The 21,866-nt window shown below is 36.1% G+C and overlaps 1 long non-coding RNA gene across 2 annotated transcripts in view; it reads right to left on the bottom strand.

The window, feature by feature from the left end:
- Positions 1-7,411: 7,411 nt before the first annotated feature.
- LOC102028577 overlaps positions 7,412-21,866 on the bottom strand; it is an 85,839-nt gene continuing 71,384 nt past the window's right edge. Inside the window, exons 4-7 of one of the 2 annotated variants that reach the window (XR_001235165.1) lie at positions 15,230-15,336; positions 11,293-11,409; positions 10,722-10,776; positions 7,412-8,294 (exon numbers count right to left, since the gene is read on the bottom strand). This is a non-coding gene — a long non-coding RNA (uncharacterized LOC102028577). The remainder of the gene's footprint in view (positions 8,295-10,721; positions 10,777-11,292; positions 11,410-15,229; positions 15,337-21,866) is intronic. The other variant, XR_261920.2, reaches the window with a different exon arrangement.

Below are 21,866 nucleotides of genomic sequence, written 5' to 3'. Positions count from 1 at the left end.
TTTTTTTTTCTATCGCCAGTTACCGGGTTTATTGAAGTTGCCAGCAAAGTTTTTTTTTTTTTTTTCCTTTACTTCTCTATCCCCCCCTCCTTGTATTATTTCCTCTCCTTGCTGTGCTTTGAAGATTGTGGAACTCCTAGCTGATTCCAGCTCTAGCTTTTAACTGTATTGCGTGTGTGAGACGAATGGTGGAGTGCAACACCCACTCATGCCAAATTTAAATGAAGCTACCAGGAAAGCTGCCTCCCACCTACCCAGCCAGGGCAGGAGTGAGACAAATGACACTCAAATAAGGAAGACATAACCAGATAAGGAGGACTGAGAATCCGGAAGATGAGGAGAAGGAGATGAAGAAGGTGAATGTGTGAATGGGAAACGAGGAGGGAAAAGCTGGGTGGGGAAGGAGGCCATCCCTACAACAAAAACGGGAACACAAACAAGAATGACGGTGCAAAAACACAACTAAATTCCAACTCGGAGCAAGCAGGTCAGCTTTAAGGGCGGAGATTTTAACTGGCAAAAATTTCTCAAATCCTTCCAAAGAGGTTAAAGTAAAGAATATATCTGCCTTGCATTTAGAAAACAGCGTTGACTAAATGTTCTGGACTCCCAAGAGATTAAGCGGGGTTGTGGGCAAGGCATCTGGAAGTGGAGGAAAGGAAATTTAAAGAGAAAAGTATCCCTACAATGCCTCTGCTGTCGCCGTCACACCCGAATGAGCCGGGACATCTCGCAGAGTGCAAACTCAGATCCTCGCATGAGTATCATCTTCTTACTGTCTCCATTCCGGACTAAAGAAGGAAGAAGCCTTTAGAAAGTATTCAGAGGATGACACTTGGATTTTGCTAAAATCAGTTTTTGTAGAAAGAAAACGAGTGCTTTCCACCAGATAGATGTTCTAATGTCTCTCTGCAACATACTCAGGGCAGTGATAATCTTAACAGCCACTTCAGATGTCTCTCTGAGCCCTGGCAGCCCGGATAGCCAGTGAGAGTGGCTCCCTGCCCTTCCTGTGAAGAATTCCGTTGTAAATCCTTCTAGTTTGCCAAGGTGGCAGCAAAGCATAGGGATAGCTCCTCGCGCTCCACCGGCAGAAGGAAAAACCACATTTTACTGCAGATCTTCTTCTACCTGTTTTTTAAGCGTCCGTTTCCTTGTGTAAGTGTCCACAGTGTCCACACGAGGTTCTTCCTTTGAAATCTTGATCTGAGAGGACAGTATAATGATTTCGTCTTCAAGAACACATTTCTGTTTCACGGCAAAACGGAACCTGTCCAGGTTTCACTTTCTGATTGATGCCGCTGGGGGGAAAAATGAATGAGTTAAACAAGAGCGGAGGGAATGGTTACAAATGTTTAAAATTTGTATCTTCCATCATTGCTGTTTTTAAAGTATAAGAAAACCGTGTTGTGCATGTGTTCGCCCTATTCGAGGATATTTGTGTAGGTGCTGTAATCAGGGCAAAAATGAGGGAAACGCACACCGAATGTACTAAGAGAATCATTGAAAAGAATTTTTTATCCACGTGGCCCGTCTGAGTCAGGTTTAGAAATCTGATGATTGGGTGAGAGGAACTAAAGGAACAGAAAACGTTGTTTGGGGGCTCCAAAGTGTCATAATTTTGCAGACTCATACAACTGATCAGTAGATTCTTTTTACTGAGAAACTCTCACTAACACATCAGGGTAGAGAGGTGGACAGAGGAGTTACAAAAATTGAATCTGGGATATTAAAAAAGAAAACCAGAGATTAGTTCCTTAGTTATTCTTAACGTGTCAGTCCTCAGAGGAGTTCTCATTTCAACTGAAATCAGGCCCTGCGGCCTTTTGACCCTCCCCCAGTGTCTCTTAGATCATGCCTCATTACTACCATACACACCTGCATTGGCCTGTCTCTCTAACACTGAAAGTAAAAGGAACACGGTGTCTGCTTTAGAAGACAGTGTTTTCAGCTCAAAGCACTGACGATTATGATGGGTAAGTTCAGTTATGAACCACTGCTCCTTCATTTATAAAATGGACACTGAACATCCTGGTTGCACCAGCCCTATAACATTGTACCATTTAAATCAGCAGAGGTGAAATGCTTTGACTTCTTGTTGTGATTAATGACGTTATCATGATATCACATAGTCTCAGGCTTCCAATTATGTAAATTATATCAATCTAAACAATGTCAGCTTCCCTAAAGTCACCATCTTGTATTACCTTGGGACATTTTCATAACTAAGAAACTAACATTGCTGCATTTTTCTTAACAAAGCTGCAGACTTTTTGGTATTTCAATATTTTTTCCATTAATGCGCTTTTTCACTTTCAGGATCCATCGAATGGCTTCAGTCATCACACCTCCTCTGTTCTGTGACAGTCAGTATCCTTTGTTTTTTTTTTATGATACTGCAAGTTTTGAAAAGTAATGCTGCAACATTTCTCTCAGTTTGGGTTTGTCTTATATCTTCTCATGGTCAAACTCCAGGTATGGGCTTTAAAGAAAAAGTAGTATCTTACTTAGCATACCCAGTCAGGTAACACTAGTGATGCTAACATCACCTAAGATATTTTGTACCAGGTTTCTCACCTTGGGATTATCTGCCTTTTGTACATTCTGTTCTTTGAAAGTAAGTCACTAAACCCAGTCCACTTTTATGCTTTTAAAATGAGCAAAATAAGCATAAATGTTATCTGAAACATCACTAATATGACACTCGCTCAGGAATAATCTCCCAGAGAATTCCTCCTATGCAGAGCTGAAAACCTCACATATTTTCTTATGGAAGTGTTCCTCTGTCTACTTATGTTGAAGCCATTTTCAACTAATCAGTGCTTTATAATTCTCAATCCTATTCATTCTTCAGATCTTGTTGATTCATTTGGAAGGTCCTTTCTTCTTCAGTTCTTTTTGCTGTAGTTTTCCATTAGTATGGTGCTCACTTCATTCTCCTTTAGAATAATATTAACTCTCCATATATTTGTCTCAACAAAACCTTGGTATTTCAGAGAATTAACTAAGTTTCTGAATGCTGTTTCTGAGTGTCTAGTGCAGCAACTTTCCACCTGCTAGATGCTCAAAACATACTTCTGGTGTTGTATGTAAGCTTCACTGGCAAGTGGAGAGAAATGTATCCTTTCCTCTGAGGTGAGGACCACTGAAAGGAAATCTATGGCTGGTACATTTTGGAGAGGTGGTTTTTCTTTTCTGTCATGAGTAGAAAATATTCCAAATCTATCACATTCTTTTTGTGAGTATAGCTTGACTCATGAATCTATGACAGAAAGGCATACCCTCCTGGCTTTGAAACAACTGGTATGTGTACACCTCTTCCATTTACCCATAAAACATCTATAGGAAGCATAAAGCAACTTTTGATGAATACATCTACTCCCAATTCTGTCAAATTTCCAAATCTAGTAGACACATAATCATATGCTCATTACAGAAATGCAGCTCTGTATGTGCAAAGTACTTCAGTGCCCTGAAACAGGTTTTCTCTAGTGAGAAGGCCTCATTCAAGTGATGATGAGGCTTTTTTGACAATATATTGATTTTACAAAGTATTTTGTGACATTATTTTAATAGCCACGCTTCTGCAAGCAGCAGCCTCAGCTCCTGGAATCTCCTGTCTCATGGAAAACCTCTTAGGCCAAGAAAATCAGTGGAAAATCAGTATGTACATAATTGCTTGAATATCTATTTCCCCAAGCCTTGGTTTCTTTGCCTTTCTGTGCAGGTTACAAGATGATTATGCGTGAACAAAAACAGAGGGTACTGACAGGAAACAAAAGCACATTAAACCATGGAGATTTCCTCCCAACATAAACCTTAACCGTTTGTTAAGCAGTTGCTCTCTGTTCCAAAGGGAAGCTGGCAAAATCTGATGCAAACACTCCCAACCACACCGGGAGGAATAACTGAGTGAAACGCCTTTTTAAGAGGAGTGGAAAAGAGATGAAAGAGCTACCCGGGGATTTATTCAATCTTAGATCCTGCCATGGTAGAAAATGTTACTGAGCTTTCCGTATCTACATTTAATGCTCATGGAGAGAAGTGACATTTTAATTTGAGAAAACACCTTTAACTGAGTGTGTAAATAAGATTTTGCATTTAAAATGGTATGCTTTTTTGTCCCTGTGTATATTGAAATACACGGGATATAAAATTATACCCCTCAGAGTAAGGCAGAGACAGATTTCAAGACTGAGTTTTATCATCACTCAAGCTTTGTGCAGCCTTGAAGAGCTCTGAACTTGGAAGATCTAACTGTAACTCTCCATCATTTTATGTCTATGGTTCATGGTTCTGAGCCTCATTTCCCTCCTGTCCAATTAGAAAAATAAACCTAAGGCTGTTGTCCATTGTGGATATATACAGATCTACTGAAGTGAGCTGTTTCAAAGCTCAAATAAGAATTAACTGTCATTATTTATATAATTAGTGTGCTTTGCAGGACATAATTTAGGGTGACACATATTTTACTCTGAAAAACCTAAGCCTCTCCATGGAGTTATACTTATGTGGCTTTGCTAGTAATTTTCTTCTAAACATGTCTGAGTTTCAAAGGTATAGAACTGCTTAGGTCTTGCAAAGAGTCGCTATATAACATTTAAAGTACCATCTCTTGGTACTAAGTCTTGACCTGTCTAGGAAGTCAACTTCCTCAACCCAGGGGATGCCGAGTTTATCTTTCATTCTACCATTTAAAAACCAATACAAATTGCTTGTCCAGTTTTCTTTCACACTCCCTTTTCTTAACTAATAGAAATAACTGTAACATTTTTCCAGTGGTTCTTTTATTTCTCTACCTTATTTTATTATTGAATTATTTCAATGCTTGAGTTTTCTGGATTTAGTCAGCTCGTATAGCTACTCAGTTGGAACAACTTGATTTTAATGTTTCCCCTTTCTCCACTTAGAATATTTTTGAAAAATAAAATTAACAGTAAAGCTTCATAATAAAAACTTTAAAGAAACAGTTGCTCACAGATAGTGTCTCATCGACACTTTGAGCATTTTTAAAGTTTCTGTCAATACAGTGTTTTGTAAATAAACTAAGACTTAATTTGGCATGAATGTATGGGAGATTATGGCTATTTCATGTTTGTTCTTTATCAATGGTGCAGGAGTAGAAATTAAATTCCCCCTCTGGGACACTGAAGAACTTGTTTTGTATGATGACAAAAGTCCAGGAAATCTTTTCTCTAAAGAAATCATTCAGAGCATGATTTTGGAAAAATTCTTCCCATTTTCTTTGTTGCTTTAAAGAACTGTCTAGTGGATCCCAAGTATAATATCAAAACCTAGAAAGGTGCAGATTGTTCTGGTTTTGAATTAGTTATTTATTATTTCTATGAATTCTACTGTATTTTCATGTTTATATATTGGGGTTTCCTTATTCTTTTAATGGATAGTATTTGATTTTTTTAAAGTGCAACAGATATAAAATAGAATCATACATCAGAGCGAGGAGGAAGTCAAGCAATTAGCATTAAAATGCCTCTATTTGCAGAGGCTTTATTCCTTAAAGCTTTCCCAAGTGAGTTATTTTATTCACCATTTCCCTAGTCCACTTCCACATGACAAGGTAATAAAGAGTTAAGTGTAAACTCCATATTCAAGTTCACAGACAAAGTGAGACCTCAGCAAGTAGGTGTCAGGTCCCTGGAAGACTAAGGCTGCAGGATGGCCCACTGGGCTGCAGTAGCTTTTATTCTCATGCAGGCAGGCGTATTTGTACTTGTGATTATAGACAAAGCTAAAGAACCTCTAAAAATTTTTGATTTAGCTCTGAATTAAAAGCCAGATTTCCCTAAAGCCACTATGCTATCCTCATGAAACAAACAACTTTTAAAGCTATCAAAATAAACCTATGGAAACTAACATTATTAGAGAAATCTAAACCAGAACCACAGTGAGATATACTTACTACCCACTGCAAAGGTCATAGTAAAAAGACAGACAATGACAAGTGGCAGCAAATTGTAGAGAAACTGGGAGATCATAGATTACCAGTGGGAATGTAAAACAGGACAACGAACTTGAAAAGCGATTTCATGTGATGGTCTCTGAAAATATGAGCTTAATATGTTCAAATAAAAACTTAACATCTAATCCCACAATTACATTTTCAGGGATTTTCCCTGAGAGACATCAAATTATGTCCACATACTTCTTTATAAATGTTGTTCTTAGGATTATTCATAATATTCAAACATTGGAAACAATCTAGCTGCCCATCAACTTATGAACGGAAAGACAAAATGTGGCGTAGCCAAGTAAAGAAATACTATTTTGCAGCAAAAAGGAACACACTGAGGATATGTACCCCAACATGGGTCAACATCGAAAGCATGTCCAGTGAAAGAAGCTGTATACAAGAGGCTAAATTCAATCATAATTTAATTTATAGAACCATGCAGAAAAGATAAAGATATGGAGACAAAAATAAGATCATTGGCTGGTAGGGGAGGAAGACTGGTAGAGGGAGGGGGAATGTGGATTAACAGCAAATGAGCATGAGAGGTCATAGTACCACAATGGAAATGTTCTAAAATGAATTCATCATGATGGATGTGTAACTTAGTAAATTTAGGAAACAAATCATTGAGCTGGAAAGCATGAATTTTATGATGTAAAAAATATGTTTAAAGAGAATTATTTTTAAAATGTTGAGAAGGATGTCAGTATCTATGGACCTTTAATCTTAGTGAAATCCTTATAGGTTCCTTTATATCACCAATAAATAGGGCGGAATTGTCTTTTTTTTCCTTTTCATCTTTTTGAGATGAGGTCTCGCTTTGTAGCCCAGGCTGGTCTTCAACTGGCAATGATCCTCCTGCTTCAGACTCCCAAGTGCTGGGACTACAGGTGTGCACCACCACGCCAGGCTGGAACTGAATTATTTTAAGAGAGGTAAATAAGGATTATAGAGTTTACTAGAAATGTGACAGTAATACAGAAGTCTAAACAGTTTCCCTGTGGTTCACTAGTTCTTCAAAACAGCGAGTGAATTCCAATTTGATTAAATCCATCTGTGTGATCTGTAAAACTCAGTGGCAAAAAACAAAATATAAACTATGTACAATTTCCACTCTATTCTCTTAAAAAAGAAATAAAAATGACCAAGATGTGCAATATATATGTATATGTATGTATATATAATATATGTGCATCTATCTATCTATCTATATATAGGCTTAATGGATATATATAGATATAAATATATCTTCAAGATATGCCATATGCATTTGGGGAAATACATATATATGGTGTATTGCAAATATAAACTAGTAAAAAGGCAATATTTGTAATAGATTTGTGAATCCAAAAGGGAATTATTTCTGTTTTTACACTAAGTTATTTGATCTCCAAATTCTTCTGTCAAAAGTCTCTATTTCTTGAACCCATGGAACATTTATTTACCAGACTCAAGGTAAGAAGTTTATTTATTAAAATACATTTTTGGTAATAGGGTTCTTAATTACTTTCACATATCTGCACAACGGTTTAATTCCTTCAAATCTTCAACAACTGGATTTTTTTTTCCTCTGACAAGTTAGTGCAATATAAATATCAATTTATGACAATGTCATTTTTTTCTTTTTTCTGACAAAATAAGAACAGATGATACAGATAAGTTAAGAAAAGCAGACATAGTGTCAGCTGTCAAAGGGGTAAGAAAGACAACATCTTGTCCATCAGTGAACTCAGATCAAGGGTCTTTCTTTGCTCAAATGATGACAACTCCAGAGCTACCAGAAAAATAAATAAACGAAGCAAACAAAGGTATTTCCCATGGCTTCTACTGTAATGTCTGGAGCAAAAAAACTGCATCATTTTACCAAGAGGATGGCCTGAAAAAAATTTAACTGCAGTAGCAAGAGAAAAACTAAGTTTGAATAGGGACCTATCATATCTGTTACATTTGGATAACTATCATCATGCCTTACTGGATGCTGCTGATGAAAATGTCCAGGAAGAATAATCTACATCCACCTTCAATGATATAGGAGGATCCAAAGCACAGATTTATAATCCTCACATAGGAGCTTTAGAACAACTGTTGTCACTGTCTCCTGTGAGAAACAGACCCTGGTTGGTATTCTATGTTCATTTTTCTCAAACGGAAGTTGTCCACTAAATGCAGTGAAGTGGAGTTTGTATGCACTCTCCCGGCCTTTTTACAGTCAAGAAGACCTTGGCTTTCAGGCCACAGGAAACTGTTGGAACAGTGAAGGAGCTTAGAATTATAACCAGATCTTCTGGGCCTGTGAGCCATTTATCACCTATTCATAGTATCCCTGTGGAAAAGAGATGAGGGGAAGTGAATTAAACAAGGTGTGGGTTTGAAATGCACAGAAAAACAAAAATCAAACGCAATTTTTAACCTGAAACAATTAAAATGTTTTACAAAGGATGCAAATCACATCCTTTTTTTTTTTTTTTTCCATTTTACACCATGACACTCAGTCTTTAGGAAAAAGGGTAGAAATTGCATTTGAAGATACTGAGAAAATTTACTGATTGGCCAGGTTCTTTTATTAATGCCTTATAAAATGTGTGCAAATACAGAAGTGTGTGATAATTTATTAAGTAGAATCAAACAGAATTTCAGGGTCAAATATGTCCCCAAACAAGTTAACAATTTAGGAAAATTACTTAATGACATTATGGTCTAGATGCCTCATTTGTCACAAGTGACGACAATTTCTAGCAAAATTGATTCATATATATATATGTATTCATATATATTCATATATATATTCATATATCTACATATATATTCATATTTATTAAGTACAAAATAAAACAGATAAAGATATTTAAAGGAAAAGCATTTTATGAGGCAAAATGTCATTCTCATTAAAAAATGAGAAGGTCACCTCTTTAACTCCTTAGTTTACTTAAGGATGAAAGCCAGAGTCAGTCCGCTAGGAAATGACTAGGTTCTGGTTTACATTTCTTACATTATGGGGGTGATAAAGGCTGATCTGTAGACATGACAAGTACAAAGTCCTACTGCATAGGTTAGAGCTTGAAGAGTCTCATTAATCATGCTCCATTGTGTTATAGGTTCTGTAAACACTGCAAAAGCATCAAGTACAGCCCTTCTCTTTGTGACATCTTTCCAACCTAACCCTGGGAAGCCTTTGAGATTTCCTTAAATGACTGGATCTCATTTCAGTCATTAGTTAACCCTGCCTAGTGGGTGACTCTGAATCCCACCAGGCAGAAGTAAGGAGATACGTATTCAAACAGTTCAAACATGGTTTGTCCCAGTCGCATAACCATTAAGAGCCGTAGGGGGGCTTTCCTTTCTCAGGATAAGTCGAGTTGTTTATGTGAATCACATAATATTCCACATTTATTTGCCTTTGGAAACTAACACTGTGAAGTTGTAGTTAGGAGAAGAATGCTAACAGTCCTTCCTGTGGATAAGGGTGAAATTAAAAAGAAAGTTCCAAGTGATTTGTAAATTCTTTGGCATAGTTTTTCATGTAGGAAAGGGCTATTTTGACATAAGCAAGCAACCAGGCCGCCTCTGGTACTATAGGCTCAAGTACATTTAAAATTCACCAGGACTCATCTGAGTTGTTCCTTATATTTTACTTAAAGTTAGCATCCAAAGTCTTGAACATTCTAATTCCTAAATATTTTATCATTTATTTACTTACTAATATTTTATTAATATTTTCCTTCCTGGAAATGTTTGAATGCAAACCTTTCAGCTGAACTTTAGTCTTATTTTGTCTTTTAAAGCTATCATAGAAAAGACCCCAAGATAATTAATACTAACAACACCATTTGAATATTTGTGTATATGCAATTTGTACACAACATATATATATATATATGTATATCTCAATACTATTAACTCAAAGGCATAACTGAAGAATATACCAATCCTCAATTTCCACGTTGTTTTGCAAGGTTCAGATATTAAACCATATTGGGTAAAAACATTAATTTTCTGAGTTGCTTTTCTTACCTCTAATCCTCTTCATTTATGTACATTCCAGGTAAACTCATGGCTATGATGGTTAAGGATGGTATAATAAGGCAAAGTTTAGAGATTTAGTGTAAATTTTATCTCTTCTATGCACTCAACACTTCTTTTATATTTCAAAGTAGTGAGATTCCATCTAAGCAATTATTAGAAACAATAATAACATAATTGCATATCTAAATCATTTCAGTGGATGAGTCATAAGAAGATAAGAAAGATTGGAAAATGTCAAGATGTTTACATCATGGACTAAATAATGTGAATTACAGCTATGAAACTCTTTACTCTTCCTGCATATCATAATATGATTACATCATTATTTTGCATCACTAGTCACATTAATAAAATATTTTTTCTATAATTCTTGCATCTTGTGTATTTCTCTCAAATTTGATTGTCCCCTTTGTACTTTTTCGAATTAAAATTTATCCTAATCTAATAGTTTTTCCTTTTCTTTGTTAGTATGTGAATGGTACCTGCACTTTACTACTTAGATCATTATGTATTTCTGAAGCCTTACTCTATTTTAGGCACTGCATTTAGTGTTAGCAAATGTGGTCTTAATAATACTAACTCTAATGTAAATTATTGCAGAGGATGCTGATAATTAGCCAAGTTTACAGAGCAATTCTATATGTTACTAAATTAAGGCAAACACAAAATTCTATGGACCAACTTAGAGTACACAACTAACACAGTCTTTTGGGCTTTCTGATATTACCTGGAATATTGTAGGAACTTCTTTAAAGTTGCTTATATTATACCTGGAATATAATCTGTGTAGAAAGAGAAGAAGAGAGGGAGGGAGTGCTTCATCTTCAGACAGAGCAGAAAAGTGAGCTTTATATTGACAGATATAAAGAGTCACCAAAGTTTATTTTATTTTAAAGAAAAGAAAAATGAACAATAAAAACAATGGTATAAAATTTCAAAACAAGATTGTAAGAGTAACAATGGTTAGTACATTGTGTATAGTCATCTTCAAGGTAGTTGCTCATATTACAAAATATAGGCATGAAAAATTGATCAAACCATATAAGCATAAACCTTTACTTTCAGTGAGCTAATAGCAGTTAATAGTGTAACTATTTTAACTATCTTGTGTGTGTGTATATATTTTTTTCCTTTTCCCTTCTTTTCTCCTTTCCCTCATTTCAGTTTCTTTTTCCTCTTGAGCATTTTCTCCCTATTTCATAATATCTATTGTACATTTTGGGTCTTATTTACTCTTTCAGCTTCTAACAGTAAGGAGACAACATGACGTTTTTAAATAGGACACTGATATGACCCACCTTGTGCTTTTCCTGTTGAACTCTGCCAATAGGAAAACAAGTGAGGGGGCTGGGGATTTAGCTTAGCGGGACAGTGCCTGCCTGGAAAGCACAAGGTCGTGAGTTTGATTCCTGGTACTGGAAGAAGAAAAAAAAAAGAAAGAAAGAAAACAAGTGAGTGTGGGTTTATTCCAATAAAACTTTATTTACAAAAGCAATGCAACTAGCTAGGATTCACCAACAGATTATAGGTGTCAAGACTTAAGAAAGTGGCTTAATAAAGACTTAATAAAGTAAAATTGTAAGTGTAGGGCAGCAGATGTCATGTTTCTGGAATAGTCAGCATAAGCAGCAGATACTTACCATTAAGTAACACCTAAGATACATGTGTTAAGATACCATGTAGAATGTTATAGAAAAAGGCAATGGCACTATTATGATTTGGTTATCAAATGAGCCCCAATAGTTTCATGTGTTCAGAGGTGTGGCTTTTTAAAGGTGATTCAATCTTGGGAACAGCAACCTGCTCAGTGGATTAATCCAATCATGAATTCATAGCTGAATGTGATATTAGGTGGTATGACCTGCTTAAAGGAGATAAGTCTATGGGCATGTAATCTGGCTCCTTCCCTTCTGTCTGGATTTTGCCATTTTTCTTTACTTCTAGCCACCATGATTTAAGCGGCTTTCTCTTCTACAGTGCCCCTCCAGTGTAATGTTATTGCCTTGGAACCAAACAGCCATGAACTCTGAACCAAAACAAATCCTTTTCCCTTGAAGCTGTGTATATCAGGTATTTGTTCCAGTAGTGAAAAGGTGACTAATACAAACACAATCATAGAAATGATTGCAATTTGGAGACTGGGTTGAAATGACCCTACACAGACATGGAAATAAATTAAGCATTGTAAAATCAAATGGGGAGCTAACCATTCTGTTCTTGTAAAAATTAAGACCTAATGTACATATATAAAATAAATATTCATTTTTAATACTGTACTTAGGTAGATAGTATTTGAACACTACTAAGTTTTGAAAATAAAATGTGTGAGATGGAGACCGATATTATAGTGTAATAACATGTAATATTTTGAAATGCTTAACAGAGTCACACCTAAGCTACAAAGACAGGGGAAAATGTGGAAACATTTAAAGAAAAGATGTTACTCACAGGAAGAGAGCCAATGTGAAAACTCAGAGAAACATCAGGGAGGAGACTGAGGAGAAACCCACAGTGATAGACAGTAATGGTTTGGAGAGCAGATGGTAACATCTCATTCTTAAGGATAATATGAGTGAAGAGTCTGCCTTTTCTCAATACAAAGTTACGTGTTTTCTATGTCATTTCTTTCCTTTGTGGCATAGTTTCATCTGTAATTTACCTTCAGTAAGTATTGGGTTTTTATTACTTCCAAGGTAACATCACTGCTATCCCTGTAAACACCAAGTGCTGTCATGGCATTTTTCCCATTCTCATCTCCATTTTTGCTTTCATCCTTCATATTCTGCCAATAAATGTGGAATCCATGAGGTTGCGCTGTAACGTGACATTAACTTGTTGGCAGTCTTTAATGTCTGGAAACATTTGGCATGGAAAGCTCCACCCAACAATGAAACACTTCCTCCCATGTGAGTTAGTTCATGTCAATGGGCTGTAGGTCACAAACACCCCTCCAGAAGCTACCCACACACACCCATATTAAAGGGAGGACACAGAGACAAATGTCAAAAGCCAAGGACAGCAGAGTTGATGCCATCTCTAGTTCTCAGCTCCAATACCACAAGCCTCTAGGACCTCCAGATGTGTGTGAATAAGCTTTTGTTTTTCTACCCAGAAAAGAATGTGCAGGCAGAGATTGAAGATTGTTTATTTAGAGCCTGTGTGTGTGTGTACTGAAGATATATATATCAGTTTACAATATTACAAAAAAAATCTAGTGTCCAGAAAGTTAAATGCAGTTTCTCTGTGTTCCAAAATGCAAATCTTAGAGTTCATTATTATCATTATCATTAATTTTATTCTCACCAACTTCAAAGAATTTTCCTAGTTATACTATCTGCCATGTGGAAACGAGCATATGTCTAGCAACACAGCCTGAAGCTTTTTTCTTTGATGACGTGGTTCATTTTAATGAAATAGAGCCGTAGGTTAAAAAAAAAAAGAAAGAAATAGTGCTAGGTTTCTACCAAGTACATTGTTAGAATGAGGCTGGCTCTATTCAGTTTTACAGAGTACTCTTTGGACATTTAACTATTTTCCATGTGTAAGAAATAATTCCATCACATCTTAAATGTTACTGTAAAGAATATAATATGTTCATTTCCACAATTCCACAAATTCATATATAATATTATTTTACTGTCTTAAGTTATACCAATATATCCATATTCTGACTAATTAGTGGGGGTTGATATACATTTATCTTAATTTAATTTTTTTCTCAGTGAAATGTCTAAATATAGCAGAAAATTTCCATATCTCTTCACTAGGTTCATTAAACCCACAGAAAAGTAATATTTACAATTAGTTGTAAAAAAAGTATTGCTTTGGCTGAAACAATTCCAAAGTAGGTGATCAGGATTGTAACTCTTCAAAATTTCATAGCCCTGGTACATAGAATACACTTTAGATAACTCAGTGCTTTAAGAAACATTTTAAAAGTCATATCTTGGAAGTAACTATTCCAGTCATTTAGAGAATATTCACAAATTTATTGCTTAGAATGTGCGTATTAATTTCTACTATCCTAGGGTGTGATTTGTCACTTAGGAAAGAAAATTACTCCCCCCATGTTAACTTTGCAAGTCCTACTGCTCAAAAATTGTCACAAAGTAGGCATCAAGAAATTTGTACCCACTTAAGCTCAGATGTTATCCCCTTAGATATATCTCCCGGGACTCCAAAAATAGACTAGAATGTTCAGTTGTCTTAGTGTGTGAGTCTGAAGCAAGATACCTACTATTACAACACACACGGTCTAGATATTCAGCAAACAATAACTCTGGCGAGTGTGAACACTGAACCTTCTACTCATGTGCTGGACATCTATGCCAGGGACTGGAGATGAAAAGCTAAACAGAAAGTTCTCCTAGCTCTGATCTTCAGGGTTTGTTTGGTTGAAACTAAGGAAAGAACACTAAATTGCTTTAGTTGACAATAATGGTAAGTACGTATCTGATAAACCCATCAATTATTGTCCAACTGCAAATTACTGGTTTGCTTTTATTCTAGATCTAATCTTTTTTAAACAAGTACCTGCCAATTTCATTAACAATCTGAAGCTTGTCAAAGTGACAAATTATTCTTGCAGTACTTCTCTGCTGATTCTAAGACAAATGATCATTTCAAAGCACGTCTTTGCTATACTTTTACTTTACTGTGAATTTACAGGACCAACAGTTAAAAACTGAAGATGGAAATAAATCATTTCTGAATAATTAAATAAATTGCAAGATGTCTAAGTTTCAGCAAAGGAGAGGAGCTTGCCGATTGTGCTTGCAACATGTATGTATATTGCTTTAATAGGCTTTTCTCCAATTTCAGTTTTGTTTACAAAACTACAGCCCAAAATCCACTGGGGCTTTGAGCTGTAACTTCAGTCTTTTACATTAATATCTACTTGTAAACAAAAAATCCTTTCTCTTGTCTATTGATAAAACTCAATGACTCTGCAAGTTACCAAATCCTTACTGAATATTAATAAAGAGCAAATGGGAACAAAATGTAGAAAATAAATGAAAGAGAAAAATATTTCTCCTGATAAGATGGAAATATTTGTGCTGATCATGTCTTCCCTCACAATTTTTGAGTCTTATCTTTTCAACTAGTTAAATAACTCCAGAAACTATCATCTGTAGTGATGTCAGTGGAAAGAATATAAGGAAGAAGAAAGGATGGGGAGGTTTCTCTGCTGGGTTACTTACATAAGTTTTATTTTTATCCATTCTGTCTACTTACATTTCTACGGCAGGACATTTTTCTGTTGAAGAAAATTTTCATGAGCTATGATTTTTTTGAAGCCACTAGACCACTAGACAAACTCTCTTGATCCAGCTACTTCTGGCCTGTATAAAATAAATATTTGATATCAGTACTGCCTGCACTTTTCCTGCTTGCTTAGAAGCCATTCCTAGACATATACGACTTCCTATCAATTCTTGATATTGCTTCAGAGCCCTTCTTAACCCAGAATTCTAGGAAATTAAAATAACTGATCAGTACTGTGATATTAGTTTTCACCAATATGTTATCATACTTCTACAGGTTTCTTAAGGTATTTTCCTTCTTATCTGTAGATTTACATGTTGATGGCCATAAGAACATCTTAACTTCCAATGGTCTTCCAAAGTTGGAAGTCTAAAAGTTAATTCTGCCATTCCAATATCTCTTACATTAATCCATTGCCATTGTTTTCCCCTAAACATTAATTGATATTTCTTATAAAGTGTTTTTCAACAAGAAATCTTGTTGTAGAAATCATGAATATTTCATTACTTGAATATACATGGAAAATGCTATATACTGCAGCCTCTTTAGAAGCATAACAAGTGGATAGTCAAGCAGAGCATCATAGAAGTAATATAGTAGAAGACAGCCCTGTCTGATTGAGTTTAACCATGTGTGTCCCAAATGTATTTGGCCACTGCAAACTTCTATGGAGTGTGATGCTTCATGTTTGGAAATGCTCCAGTGACTGTACTCAAACTTCTTTTCCCTTTATTCATTGCATTCTCTACCACCAGAATTGTCTTTCTAAAATTGTGTGATCAAGCATATGTTCCTAATGTTTAAAAACTCCTAATGAATTCACAGTTGCAGTAGTAGAAGTCAAAGCTCCTGATCAAAGTATTCAGAGATTGAAATTTCCCCTTGACTCTATCTTTACCAGTTGTACAAAGACTAAGTTTGGAAAGACGTTTTCTTTGCATGCAGTGAGAAGTTTATGAAGGAGTCTGTCCCCTCAGTCCTCTGTCTTCCTGCATACCATTCGCCAGCTATTGCTGTTTTCACTCACCATTCTATCTTATTTTCTTGAATCTTTGTCTATCAGCCAAAATTCATTGAATGTGGGCTCCAAGAGCACTATAAAGTTCTTCTCTTGCCTTCCTCCCATCGCCACACGTGAAAAAAGATCACTCCTTCAGATGATGCACTTTTCACACTTTGAATATTCCTCTCTACCTACTGCATCCTATGTGCACGGCCTTGTTATCTCTGATGTTCTAGCAGAGGGTTTCTCAACTTAGGTACTGTTGGTATATGGTGTGGCATGACTCCTTATGGGGAAATTTCATCATAACATTGTAGAAGATTTAGCACTATTCTGGCCTCTACTCACAGGTTACCAGCATACACTCATTAGTCATGATAATAAAAAATGTCTTCAGATATTACCAAAGTTGGAGGGGGCTGGTATTGCTCCAGGTCAAGAACCAGTGCTCCCTCTGGAGTAAACCTTTACATTTTTCTTATCATGATTTTGTGCCCCTGGAGTCAGCATAAATACATTATTCTTATTTGCCCTCTTAATGGATTCATTGTAGTCCACAAGGTGAGGCTGAATATCACACATTTTAAAATGTAGTGATTGGGAAATCTTGTGAGCTTTCTTATTTTCTCATTTTAGATTTTGCAGAGCCAAAACTGAGGGGATTCAGGACAAATCTTGGTCATTCAAGCATTAGCTGGAAACCCCACCTCTATTCCTCGTTTCTAGGATTTTGTTATTCAAAAGGCATCTTTTGTTTTGTGCTCTCTGTCCAGTGTTCAGGTTTGGTGCAGTGAATACACAGTGGAGCCATTAAAACTTGTTAACTACATTGATTTGTCTTTTTCTTTCTGTTTTTCTTTCATTAATGATACATAGAAATTATCTCCAAAGACATCTTTTTTTCTTCAGGAAAAAAAAATCTCATATTTTATTTAATACAAAGCATTGTCTTGTGATATGAAGACTCATCAAAATCATAATTACATTTCATTTGTCTGCACTGAGCTATCTGTCCTCGGTAAGCCTGATCTGTCTGTATTTGTACTGTATTTACCTGGTTCTCACCAATCTGCCAGGATTCCTGAGTGAATGTAAGGTACCTCTGGCACCCCTGCCTTTAATCTTCTAGAAGAGAAATGATTGATTATAACCTGTGTCCCCAAGCCAAGATATGGTATTTTGTATTTTCTTGTGTAAAAATTATTAAAAGCTAATGCTTGCCCTAGTGTTTGATATTTATCCACATATTTCATCTGTAATAGCAATTTTTGTACTGTATTCACAAATGTCCACCTTCCATTTCACACGAGAAGATGTAGTTGAGAGGTTCAAATACAAAGAGGTTCACAAATACAAATACATACAAATGTTAAGATCTTTACCAGAAGCTATCTCAATAATCTTGGCCTTCTGACTTTCACTTCTCAAGTACTGAGTTCAAAATGAGAAGGCAATTTCTCTCACTGGACTCACTAGTTTTAAGAAAGCTAGTTAATTCAGCGGGAATTTGTGGATGCAAAGGCTTTCTGTACACGAGCCTCTGATATTTAATTAAAAACTATAACAGGCATTTGGTCACTTGGGGTTTCTCAGCATGGCATATTATTCGGGACCAGAAGGGTTCTTAATCTAAGATCCATTTGGAAGCCTTCAATCAACAAATTTGGAAACCCTGGTAAAATGGCATTAGTAATTTGCATTTTTAAGAGAAAGACAATAAAGTCACAAATGAAATAGTTAAGAATGTGTTCTACTCCTCCAATTTAACTCTTCAAACTCAGGGTAGGATTGGGTAGTCAGTGGTAAGCACTGTTATTTTGCTCCAGCAGATATTCAGATGTAATTTTGATCTGGACACAAAATCATGGTGAAAGAATTGACACAGAGTAAATCCTCTTTTCCTCCTACTACAATTTTTATGTTGTCCATTGATCCTATGTACAAATGCATTAAATATGTCTTCACAGGCATACTCAGACATCGTGTGTTTTACTTTCATTAGAAGAAAAAAAGTACTAACTGTATGTATTTACCATTTACCCCACCAATTCTCAGCCTTAGAAATAAATATTATCAACTTCTATTTCTCCTATCTTAGAATTAAAATTCGATGCTTGCCTCTGGAGTTTCTTTAACTTTTTCTGGTTTAATTAGTTCCTCCAAGAATGCCTACAATTTTGAAAACAGCAGCAAATCCTCTACATTAGTGATTTTTGAAGGATATGTAGACCAACCAGAATTATCTAGCATGCCTGTCAAAAAATGCATATTCCTGAGAGCACTCAGACATATGGAGGAAAATTTGCTGAACATGGGTAGGATCACTCTGCATTTTAATATGCTCCATGCAAGGCATTTTCCTATAAAATAACGTTTTTAGTGACTGCCTTACAGAACAACTCCCAAATTCCAAATGTTACATGAGGTGGCTAGGAAAATTAATCTGAATACATCTCTTTCTTCACATCCTGCATCCTATCCTGTCAGCATATTCAAAACAGACATAGAATCTGCCTCTTTTCCTGGCCCTGCAAATGTAGTCAAGTCACCATTGTCCCTTGCTAAGGTCACTGGAAATACTTCCAAGCTTGCTTCTTGCTGTTACCTTTGTTCTCCTTCAGTCTATCTCAATACAGCTGTCAGGAAACTCTCTCTTAAAGTCAAATAAAATGCCTCCAATGTTCAGATCACTTCATGGGCTCCCTGCCTATGAGTGGAGGTCAAAGTCAGTACAATAGCCTTCAAAACTCTCATGATGTGGAGGTTGGGCTCTTTCCTCTTAATACCAGGTGCCTACTCCTTGCTACTGCCCATCACTTACAGTCATTCCTTGCCCTTACTCAGCGTAATGAGTGGCTTCCACCTCCGGTCGTCAAAATTCCCTGTCCTGCTCCTAGTTATTTGCCCAGTTTAGACCTTTCCTTTCTGCAGATCTTTATTTACAATTCCCCCCAAAGATTTTCCCAACAATGCTACTTAAAGGGCAATTGCTCCATATCTTGCCTCTTCTTTTCTTTTTTGTTTTGTCTCCCTCAAATTTATCACTATCTATCACAGTGGACACTATCCTTATTTTATTTATTGCAGTCTCTTTCTCTGACTATAATTCATAAGGGTACTTTTTTTTGCAAACTTGATTGGCTTACTGCTATACCCCAGGCCCAGGTATACCAGAATATGATAGAGTCTCAATAAATATTTGTTGAATGAAACGAATGAATTATCTCATGGTAACAGCCCTGCACTGCAAGCACTGTTATCTTTATTGACAGATAAGGAAACCAAAGCTTATAAAACAGAAATAAATAACTCATTCAATATCCTGCAGCTTGTAAAAAGCTGGGCAGTCCTTCCCTCTGGTGTCAAAACAACTCTCCTTCCCATGATGTGGCAATGCTCCTTAAAGATTCTCTCGGTTCAACTTCTTCATTGTCCAAATCAGAAATGGCTTTCACCCAAAATCACTGCATCATCGGAATAAAAGAGAAGGAATGCATGAAACAGACATCAGTTTGGTGCACAGGGTGGGCCACCTGCTTCTGCCCACTTTAGAGAGCCTTAAATGCCTACAGTCTCCCTGCAGGGGTTTCTCAGTGCAAAAGGCGGGCATATTGACCTGAATATACTGCATACATTTCTACCCCCACCGCCGCTTGATCATCACATGCACAGATTTGAAATAATCATCCTTCTCTACCTGCATCCAATTTTCAGTGTGTTCAAGCAAGTTATCTCTCGTACTTCACCTATATTTAGTTTCCTCCCTGCATCTTTGATGTCTACTCATTGTTTTCAGCCTGTAGACATTCACTGTAGTTCTCATGATTTATTTTTAAAGACATGTGTGTCCATGAAAAAAGAACATGGTGCTGCATTGGTGTTTATATGTGTTATACACACAGAAATGAGATGGTATTGTAAATTTTATTTCAATTTCTCACTTTTTAAGAAGCATTATGCCACTGAGGTATGTTCGCTTACCATTGCAGACATAGAGTAGTAGTATCATAACAACCCTTCTTAATATCTTGCTGTGTCTCTATTTATATAGCTCGATTTAGGTTATTGTTGTTAATCATTAAAGATTTTCTCAAAGTCAGAAAACCTTGACAACACATACAAACAATATTAATCTCCTAGTCTAGACAAGATTTAGTCTCCTAATTCCTAGAGCAAAACAGTTTTTAATATTTTGTGAAAACAAGTCAATATATTGAAAAATATCTGAAAAGTGGTCATTATATATAATATTTTAAAAGGGTCACCAATTTTAAAAGTCTAAGCATCACAGCATTCTTAGAATTGACTTTTTTTCTTCTTTTTGGTACTGGGAATTGAACTCAGGACCTTGCTCTTGCCAAGCAGGCCTTGGTGCCACTGAGCTACATCTCCAGCCCCAACAGGATTCTTAATAAGTGAACTGAGGGGCTGGGGATGTAGCTCAGTGGCACCAGCGCCTGCCTGGCAACCGTGAGGTCATGAGTTTGATTCCCAGTACAGGGAAAAAACAAATAAGTGAACTGGCATAATGTACTCAAATGCTGTCTACATACATTTTAAAACACAAGTGATATTTATGTACCCAAGTTCTAAATTTATGTAAAACACCATAAAATAATTTAAAACTGTTGTGTTCTGACAAGAACAGATGATGTAGATATGCTTCAAAAAATCTATTCAAATATGTATCGCATATTCTACTGTGAAGAAATTCCTAATCAAATATATATTTTAAACCATAGAAAGTGTTTTACAGACACCTCCAAGGAGCAGTTGGCTGCCTCTTGGAGCCAGGAGGATCTAGAGGATTCAAAGGTAGAGTTTAGGGTTAGGGAATGAAGGTCAGTTGTGCAGTTCCTTTCTAGCAGGTGCGAACCCTCTGGTTTGATCCTCAGGGAGGTGAAATTTATTCATCTTCAAAAAGATGGCAACATCATTGAAATTAAACTAACTTTGGAGACATTAACAGCATTAACAGGAGAAAACCTTGTTATGAGACCACCTTTTCTCTCATTTTCAAATTTAAAGAATATAAATTAGTCAACTTTTTAAATGAGTATGTTAAATATGAGAAGGATTTGCTGGCTGGGGTTATAGCTCAGTGGCATAGCACCTGCCTCGCTAGCTTGAGGTCCTGGGTTCAATTCCCAGTGCCAAAAATAAAAAAATAAAAAATAAAAAATAAAAGGGTTTGCTTATCATTTACAATAGCTGTACTCTAACTCACTTATAAATGAATTATTTTAGAGCTGAGGGACAGGTAATAGAATATTTCTTTTGAATTTTAAATCAATATGTCCTATTTCCCCAAACCTTTTCCCTCTCTTTATTTCTTGTGTTAGCTCTGTGTTCACTGCAGGAGATTATAGGCATCTGTGAGAGCAGGAAATGCATTTTACAAACATCAGGTCACCTAGGAAGTTGCTGCCTATGTACTCAATAAGATAGAATGACTTGTATCCAACAAAGATAAAATAATTTGTGTGCAGTGAGAGCTGACTAATATTTTGAATGAAGAGCTTTCATTTAGCTGAAGATCCATACAGCCTGGAGGTCATATTGGGAATCAGAAAATGTGTGGTTAGTAGTAATGATTCACAGGTC

This window comes from Chinchilla lanigera, unplaced genomic scaffold, assembly GCF_000276665.1.
Source record: "Chinchilla lanigera isolate Chin_1 unplaced genomic scaffold, ChiLan1.0 scaffold00037, whole genome shotgun sequence".
Lineage (NCBI taxonomy): Eukaryota > Metazoa > Chordata > Mammalia > Rodentia > Chinchillidae > Chinchilla > Chinchilla lanigera.
This window is presented reverse-complemented; position numbering and strand designations above follow the sequence as displayed.